General features: G+C 39.6%; 1 long non-coding RNA gene across 1 annotated transcript; it reads right to left on the reverse strand.

The window, feature by feature from the left end:
• Positions 1 to 2,261: 2,261 nt before the first annotated feature.
• LOC138852177 (uncharacterized) lies at positions 2,262 to 9,384 on the reverse strand. The gene is made up of 2 exons (XR_011391595.1): positions 7,711 to 9,384; positions 2,262 to 5,515 (listed from the first exon to the last, which is right to left on the reverse strand). It is a non-coding gene; the product is annotated as an uncharacterized lncRNA (long non-coding RNA).
• Positions 9,385 to 9,863: the final 479 nt, after the last annotated feature.

Consider the following 9,863-nt stretch of genomic DNA (forward strand, 5'->3'; position numbering starts at 1 on the left):
CGGGGCCTCGGTCACCTACACATCCTTCCCGGGGCCTCGGTCACCTACACAACCTTCCCTGGGCCACGGTCACCTACACATCCTTCCCGGGGCCTCGGTCACCTACACATCCTTCCCGGGGCCTCGGTCACCTACACATCCTTCCCGGGGCCTCGGTCACCTACACATCCTTCCCGGGGCCTCGGTCACCTACACATCCTTCCCGGGGCCTCGGTCACCTACACATCCTTCCCGGGGCCTCGGTCACCTACACATCCTTCCCGGGGCCTCGGTCACCTACACATCCTTCCCGGGGCCTCGGTCACCTACACATCCTTCCCGGGGCCTCGGTCACCTACACATCCTTCTCGGGGCCTCGGTCACCTACACATCCTTCCCGGGGCCTCGGTCACCTACACATCCTTCCCGGGGCCTCGGTCACCTACACATCCTTCCCGGGGCCTCGGTCACCTACACATCCTTCCCGGGGCCTCGGTCACCTACACATCCTTCCCGGGGCCTCGGTCACCTACACATCCTTCCCGGGGCCTCGGTCACCTACACATCCTTCCCGGGGCCTCGGTCACCTACACATCCTTCCCGGGGCCTCGGTCACCTACACATCCTTCCCGGGGCCTCGGTCACCTACACACCCTTCCCGGGGCCTCGGTCACTTACACACCTATCCAGGGGCCTCGGTCACCTACACATCCTTCCCGGGGCATCGGTCACCTACACATCCTTCCAGGGGCCTCGGTCACCTACACATCCTTCCCGGGGCCTCGGTCACATACACACCCTTCCCGGGGCCTCGGTCACCAACACATCCTTCCCTGGGCCTCGGTCACCTACACATCCTTCCCGGGGCCTCGGTCACCTACACATCCTTCCCGGGGCCTCGGTCACCTACACATCCTTCCCGGGGCCTCGGTCACCTACACATCCTTCCCGGGGCCTCGGTCACCTACACACCCTTGCAGGGCTCTCGGTCATCTACACACCCTTCCCAGGGCCTCGGTCACCTACACACCCTTACCAGGGCCTCAGTTACCTACACACCCTTCCCGGGGCCTCAGTCACCTTCACAACCTTCCGGGGCCTCAGTCACCTTCACACCCTTCCGGGGCCTCAGTCACCTTCACAACCTTCCGGGGCCTCGGTCACCTACACACCCTTCCCGGGGCCTCAGTCACCTTCACACCCTCCGGGGCCTCAGTCACCTTCACACCCTCCGGGGCCTCAGTCACCTTCACACCCTCCGGGGCCTCAGTCACCTTCACACCCTCCGGGGCCTCAGTCACCTTCACACCCTCCGGGGCCTCGGAAGGTTGTGTAATGTGACTGTAATGAGTAAAGCTTAGGTTTACTCATATAAACACTTAAACCTTTATATGCTTTCACATCTCTTTCATTATATCTTCAACACTTGCCACATTCCTCTCCTGTCCAACCTTATCAAATGTCTTTTCTAATTCTATACGTGCAGCTCCCTTATTTACTTACATAATTTAAACAACTCCTATTTTGAAATTAAAACTCTTCACGATGTTTCGGTTTGTTCCAAACCATTATCAAGTATAGATAATTATTTAGAGCACGGCGTCAAGTCGTTTAAAATTTTGGCTTAAATGTACGAGTTATTTCCAGTATTGCAAGTGTTTCTTTTAGTAAAGAGTCACAAAACCGTAATAACACGATTGCCATCAAACCAAAGAACAGGTGGGATTTGAACCCATGGCGGGTAAGTGCTCAAATTCCAGGCCAGTAAGCCAGTGGCTTTATTATAAACACTTGATCCAAACATCCCTTTGTAAATCTGGACAAATCTTAGTTAATCGTACTTTGTTTCTAAAATCTTTCAACCACAAGTCTCCTCTAAAAATTGTCTGGTATGCCAGATTTATTCTTCTATTGCTTTTATTCCTTGTTGCCGTTTACGCTCGAACTGGTAAATGGAATGCCTTTCCTTTAAGACTTTTATTTTTTTGTCTAAAATGAAAATAACAAACTTTCATTACACCATTATAAGGATAAAAAGTATTTCAGAGGGGATGGGGTGTTGAAACCTGTGAACACCAAACACAGCATCTCCTCAAAGAGGGACTTGACTTCTCAAGTGGGTCCTAAGACAGTCCACTGCTGGACTGTGTCTGTATAATAACATGCGTTTGTCTCTCCTGGTTTACTTTAAATTTTCATTGCTAATAATTAAATGCATTAGAAATTTATTCTCCTCACTGCACTGACGTGGAGGAGGCTGGGGATACCTTTTTCAGATCCAGCAGTAATCAAGATGCATCTGAGTAGTAGGTGTTGTGGTTATAAATTTTTATTATTTTGTGAAGTAATAAACCTGTACGTGTCATTCAGCTAATGGAGTGGTGGAAGCTCGATCCTTCGGACGGTAAACGCAAGAAAGATTGATATTCTCTGGTTTACACATACACAAAACCATGTTCTTAAACTTTACTTTCCATAGGAAAGCTCTGAGGAAACTTGAGAATAAAGTACGTAATCTAAAGATGAAAATAAACAGCTGCTGATCGACGCCACAGACTGATAGATGGAGACATGTGGTAGTAGTGATTTATTTATAAAAAATAGGAAATTATCTCCTGACGCAGGTATTGGTGTCAGGTGATTCAGTGGTAAATCACAGGCTGGCGTAACGGAGATAAGTTTTTCACCACATATACATTATGCCATCACTACACGTTCTGGAAAATATTCTACCATAATGCTGACATCAAAATTGTGATTAATACTAAATCATGTCTAATATAAGGCGTCGTGTTTCTGACAAAATAGGTCAGTAATGGACTCAGTAGCTGGGCAGATAATACCAAAACCATAAAGTCTACAGGTATCAGTGAGGGGTTTCAGATGTTAGCATATGAAAGGAGAATATATCTTATCTATGTTAATATGTGTGGAGAAAAACCAGCCACTTTAGTGAAAGATTAAAGGAAGATTAAAAACAAAATTTACATCAGAATAAAACATTACAGTATTAAATAAACTTCCAACAAGATTACTGGAGGGGGAAAAAGACCTACCAAATATTATACCTCTACTGAGCAAACATATTACGGGGAAGTGGAAAAACCACAGTTGAGAAGGAAAATAATTTCAGGGGAAACAAACATGTTTGCAGTGTCAAGTTTAATGTGTATCGACCACACGAAGGGTATTGCGGCCGCAATCCAGTTATACATTAACTTGAAAGGTATTTTACAATGTAATGTCGTAAATGTTTAGTGCCTTTTTACAAGAGTAATATATGCCTCTTAGTGCACACTGCATGTCTTCCCGAAGTAAACAAATCAGGGATCGTAGCTTGAAAAGCAATGGTACTTTTGCCTGATAAACAAATCAAATGCACAATAAATCTCTGAAATCTGTCTGAAAGTCAACAAAATATAATTAATACTAAATAATGCTAAATGAATATAGATTTATCTAAGATATCCTTTGTAAAATTATGATAAGTTAAATTATGTTTATTATAGCGAGGATTGATGAGATGTCATGCAGTCTGCATGGAAAGTGTCCTGGGTGTCAACGTCCCCGCAGCCCCGTCCATGACCAGGCCTCGCTGACAGTTTGTTTTGGTCCAATAAATGGACAAAAGCAGAGCTTTAACTCTTTTGAAGAGGAAACTTTATGATTTCCAGACATTCCGTGAACAGCAAGGTTGTGGCACTTGCGTGTGGCTGTGTCCTGCTTGCACCAACACTTGCTTCATTATACCAGCCACAAGGAGACCTGGTCTAGCCCCTGGCAGCAGGGAACAATAACCACCTAACCAACAACAGCTATAAAAGAGATGCAATTTTTTCCCCTAAGGTATACAAAATAATTTAAATTTTAGATTCATAGACAGTGTTAGACGAGTTGTTCAAAAATACATAATACTTGCAGTGGTGTATGTATAATACATATTAAATGGTAGGTAATGTACGCATGTATAATACATATTAACTGGTAGGTGATGTACATATGTATAATACTTATTAACTAGTAGGAAAATTGATATAAATAAGAGATCATTTTAACAAAAAAATGTCGAATTTAATATAGCTTTCAAACTTTTGTGGAATGATTGAGTTCTACGCTTGATTGACTCTTCAAATGTTCACGTGATACGAACTGTGTATTCACATAATAGATACAAATAAGTTTATCCAAGCTCACACAAGTTTATTTTAAGCTTAGGGGAAATTACGTGTCCAATAATGATTAAGCATGTAAAAACATCAGTTTACATGAATCAATTCAGTCTTAATACACAGATTACTTTAGTCTGGTCGAGTGGGATTAAAGGCTTAACGCATATTAATATACGAGCACAAATATACACACAACATCCACAAAAAGGCTTGAATATGGAGAAAGCAAATTAATTATATTTATATTTGATAGTTTTTCATAAAATACTTACAGTATACATATTACTACATCAATGTAATTTTCAGTGATAACATTTAAGGATAAAGTAACCTATGTTTGGTTTCAAGACGAAGTACGAAAGCAATCAGACATGTCAGTTGTATATATGATTTCAAGAAAATACAAGATGCATCATCTGTCGCTATGAGGACAAGAGATATTTCCCGTTTCTGATAACTTTAGTTTACAAACTTTGAGAGTTTTAGCTCGATACCCAAGAAAGACCTTAAAAGTTGTGTATAAATCCACTAAACAGACCGAGGAATTGTACTTTAACCAGCTCAATAGGCCCAGGAGCTCGAACATAACCCAATCATACATTGGTACAGTTTGATATTCGCACATGGACTTGTAAACATAAAGAAGAAAAAGGCCCAATACCTTGACTGGAACAATACTCAAATAACCTTCACAAATAACTATTTGTACTTCTCCATGGTACAGGTTGAACTGAAACTTCGTCACAACTTCTCTTTCCTGTGTACAGGTTATTTGTGTACATGTAAAGATATCTTCCGACGGCTCTGAATCTAACTTAACTTCATCAAGGTGTTGAGTTACATCTTAACACAGGGTGTTGAGTTACATCTTAACACAGGGTGTTGAGTTACATCTTAACACAGGGTGTTGAGTTACATCTTAACACAGGGTGTTGAGTTACATCTTAACACAGGGTGTTGAGTTACATCTTAACACAGGGTGTTGAGTTACATCTTAACAAGGGTGTTGAACTGCATCTTAATAGAGGGTGTTAAGTTGTAATTCTATATTTCCTTGAGAAGCCCAGCAGCTAAAATTCAACCCTGTCTAACACTGTTTAATATTTGAAATCGGAAGACATTCGGAATATATCTTAATGTTTCACAAAAATTATCTCATTTACACTCTTGAGGCCTAAACGATGCAACACAACCCTCTTTAACACTTCTAAAAGTTTAGATCAATCGGCCAAGAGATCGCAAAGACATATTTGAAGAGGCTTATGACGCTGGAGAGCAAACTTCTCAGATGATGCCAATGACATCAGGAGAGGGACCTGGAGCAGGAGCTCAACGCCTTCAAAAACCCCAGCAGCCGGAGCTCAATCCTGCCATACACAATTTAAATTTGAGTTAAGCTGGAATATTCATTATGAAGAAACTTAAAATTTATTTCACAGAATACACAATCAACACAAAAAGCACATGCAACTCAGCCACATTTTTTCTAGTAAATATTTTTTGAAACATCCGGAATATGCTGATGTTTTACTCTTATTCCTCTGAAGATGTGTAAGTACACGAAAGCTCTCAGGTTTTATTTCCTCTTTCCACTGTGGTATTTTTATTCATATTTGCAGTCACACATTTTATTGTGATTTCATCCTTATATATACAAAAATAGCTGACCACATACCGATTTAAAGCGCCAAGTAGTGCACCTCTGGGGGAATATAGCGATAAACATCTCTCAGGGGAGTGTTAGTGTAACCACCTTGAAGTGCAAACTAAGAAAAAGAACTTGACTCACGAAATCGCAATGACACGATTGCAAACAAATCATACCACAGGCGGGATAGAACCCGCGATCAGAGAGTCTCAAAACTCCAGACCGTCTGGAGTTTTGAGACTCTCTGATCGCCGGTTCTATTCCCGCCAGTGGTATGGTTTGTTAAGGAAAAGAAGAATTAGACACATGTGAAGCATCTGGGAATCTTTACTTGTAGACTTTTCTACATCCAGTGCTTTTATCAATACATCACATGGGCATAATCTGAAAACTGGAAATATATACAGAAGACAGAGGAAAGCGAGGTAATCAGTCCCTCAGCCTAGGAGCAGGTGATTAGCACCGTAGTCTATGAAATTGTCGGCTTTGTATACCACTGATATTCACACTAAGAGGCTGACCTTTACGAAGTTCTGGACTTTTTTTTTTCATTCTTCCATACGATGTTTTAGAAAGTCTCGGCTCTAACAAGCGAAAGTTAATGAGCGAAAGTTTGAATTAACCTTAATTTTCTGTAACTTTTGTACGTATTTAATAAGAAAAATTCTTACCGATGAAGAAAAAAATACGAAAATTTATATTGTAAGGTATGTAAGAGAATATAGATTATGTAGCATATGTAAGGATATGCTTTTTGAGGATGTTCTGATTAAATTTTTAACTTTTACATTAGCCGGGTTACGCAAAAGAAGAAACTCATTCACTATCACTCATTCAATAGCCGTTTAATCTGAAGTACTGAAGCATCACAATTTAAATGATCTCACGAACCACACTGCATCTTTTCGAGTGAATACAGTGAGCTTCCATTTTCAGAAGTCTAATTTGGTGTTTCTAAATCCCTTCATAAACGTTGCTTACACTCCACCAGTATATCAGGTCCCCAAAAATCACTTGTGTCCTCTAGCTTGTCCTCCCACTTTTCTAGATTTATTTTATTTTTCCTTATGCATTAAAGTAACATGGTTTTTAATTCACATTGTATTATCAATAAGCCTAATATTGCCGAACATATCTTATTTCATCTGAATTTTCTTTTATCAGACCAGCTGTCTCCCACCAAGAAAGGACGACCCCCCCCCCCAACCTAAAAAAAATCATTCAGTGACTTTAGTAAGTAATATTCACCGTAAAGAAAATATAGTAACTAGCGAGGTATTCACACTGAGTCGCACTAAGTTACAACAATGTATTTACTCTCTGGCAAAACCAGCGTTGCTTGTTTCTTGTTCCTTGCTTCTTCCTGAAGGTTATTTTCCTCTTCCTTGTTCTGAAAATGAATCTATAACCTCTTAGGTGGTGCACTTCCTTCCTGTCACCTAAAGGACAGGGGCTAGCGAAATCATTTTTTATTTTTCGTCCAATTTCAATGAAATTTTTTTAGTGATTTAATCAGCATTTGAAGCCTACACACTCTGTTTGTAGTGACTTTTTGCCTTAAAAGATAGAAAGAAAAAAATAGTTTTATGCCTTGTTCTACAGGGCATAAAACTCTCTCTTATCTACAAAATTGGTAAGATGTACAATACTCTTGTTGATATCAGGTGAAAGATAAGGTCTAGGTAATCTTAGTACAAACGCATAATAAAAATGCTGAAGTTTATTCATTTTTTAACGATTTTTTTATTTTTTGGGAAGAAAAAATCAATAAAAACAAAGCAGTAAAAAATATCGCAAATCCCCTTTACATGCTAGTAGAACCATCATTACTCAATAACATGTGCAAAAATCATGACACTCCTGTAAATACTTTTCGCCAACAATAAAAATGTTAATAACTTAATTCTGACTTACACATATAATTTGCTTCCTGTAAAAGTCTACGGTCATCGCGCGCCACATTTCACTGTGTAGCGAACCTCCAACACATGTTGACAGCCCACACGTGACTTAGCTTTTATCACTCTCTGAATTTGAATGGAGTCCTCAGAAAAGTTGCACTGCAGTGTATTTAGAATGAAACAATCATAAAAATCGTAATATTTGGAGAAAAAAAAAAAACACATGAATTGTCATCATGTCTGTTTGATGATAGCAAGAACAAAAAAATTGCATTTTTGGGAAAACATACTTAGAAATATGATAGAAATAAGCTAATTACATCCGCTTGTTGCCAAAATTATTCACTATTTTTCGATAAGTAAACATTTTTTTTCCATAATTTTTCAATTTTTCTTTTATCACTCAAAAACCATTTGCCACTCGTCCTTCACTTGCAGAACTGCTGCTCAAATTTCAGAGAATCCATCATTAATCCATCAGGTGTTGCAGTGAATTTATTCATCAAAATGATTTGTGTAATATTTTAGTCTGTAAGTAATGGAACTCAGAAAGGTGTTGAATTCTCCATGTTACTCCCTTTAGGAAAATAAAGGAATAAAAAAAATAATATAACTAATTAATATTCAAAAAAGTATTTAAAAATTTAGAAAAAAATATACAAGTTTATTTTAATAAATAGAAAAATACGAAGTCTAGTTATCATAACTGAAACAAAATTGAAAAAGAATAAATGTTAATGACCAAATCTAACAAAGGATAAATTGATGACATTTTGAAAGCTCCGTCTTTAATATGTGGAATACCGATGAAGTCAAAGAGTTTTCAGACAATTTTCTTTTTACATCGATGTGATGTTGACGCTAGTAAACTCGACTAAGCCAGCCGTATTAGGTTAGGTATGATTCGTCAGGAAACACTTGTCGTGTTTCCTGACGTGGGTCTTAGTACCCTTGATATTAGCCTATGATCGTAATGGAACCAAGGCCAAGAGGTGTTCAGATGTTCAGACTATCTTGCTAGTACTCCAGGTGTTCAGACTATCTTCCTAGTACTCCAGGTGTTCAGACTATCTTGCTAGTACTCCAGGAAGGTAAAGCTGCGTTTACTCCAACAATCTTTATAAAAGTGCAGCACGTACTGCAAACACATGAAGTGAAGGCGCAGACAACAGTGGAAAAACCCACTAGTGGAAGTAGGTCGTGCTTAACCTAACCTATAGGCACAACCTACTTCCATTAGACGGGTTTTTCACTGTTGTCTCCGCCTAATACTTGTTCCACCTCATCTGTCTGCAGTTTATAAGCTTCGATTCCGCGAATATGTTGTACTTTTAACAAGACTGGTGGACTGAACGCACGGACTCCAGGTTGAGAGACTGATTACATCAAACTTCACATCTTCAGCTGTTGTCTGTATTGCACTGAAGAAGCCATTGGCTTGAGAAAAGTTTCCAGAATAAAAATTCCCTAATTTTGCAGAAGTGTCTAAGGATATCTATCAAAGCTGGATCTTCTATAGTTACGATTCTTAAGCGAAAAACTGACCAGTGAAGGATAAGAATATTCCTCCGAGTGTGCCAAGGAAGTTAGATATGAAAATTTTATTTGAATTTTTAACCCCGGAGGGTTAGCCACCATTGGAATCCTTCAATCTTATATACCAGGTTGCGATCCACACCAGTCGACTAACATCCAAGTACCTTCTTGCTTGCTGGGTGAACGGGGACAGCATTTTTAGGAAACACGCCCAATGTTTCCACCCGGACGGGGACTGAACCACGGACACTGTGTGCGTGAAGCGAGAGAGTTGCCTACCAGTCTCAACAATCCTCGACTGCAAGGGCGCCCACTGCACTCTAACTGCTGTGTCTAAGAGTCTTCTATCGAGATCTCTTCTTTGCACAATTCGACTCGATTCGATAATAACTTAACATGTACAATGTACATAGCTCCCTATAATTTACTGTGGCTCGCACCTCGAGTGTAACCTACCGCAACCTAAGCTAAATTAAAATATTAAATAAATAAGACCTGTATAAGGGGCTTGTTTAAAAATTTACGCATTTCAATCCTACATTACTTTAATTATTATTATTATTATTATTATTATTATTATTATTATTATTATTATTATTATTATTATTATTATTATTATTATTATTATTA

This window comes from Cherax quadricarinatus, unplaced genomic scaffold (genome assembly GCF_038502225.1).
Source record: "Cherax quadricarinatus isolate ZL_2023a unplaced genomic scaffold, ASM3850222v1 Contig4722, whole genome shotgun sequence".
Taxonomy (NCBI): Eukaryota; Metazoa; Arthropoda; class Malacostraca; order Decapoda; family Parastacidae; genus Cherax; species Cherax quadricarinatus.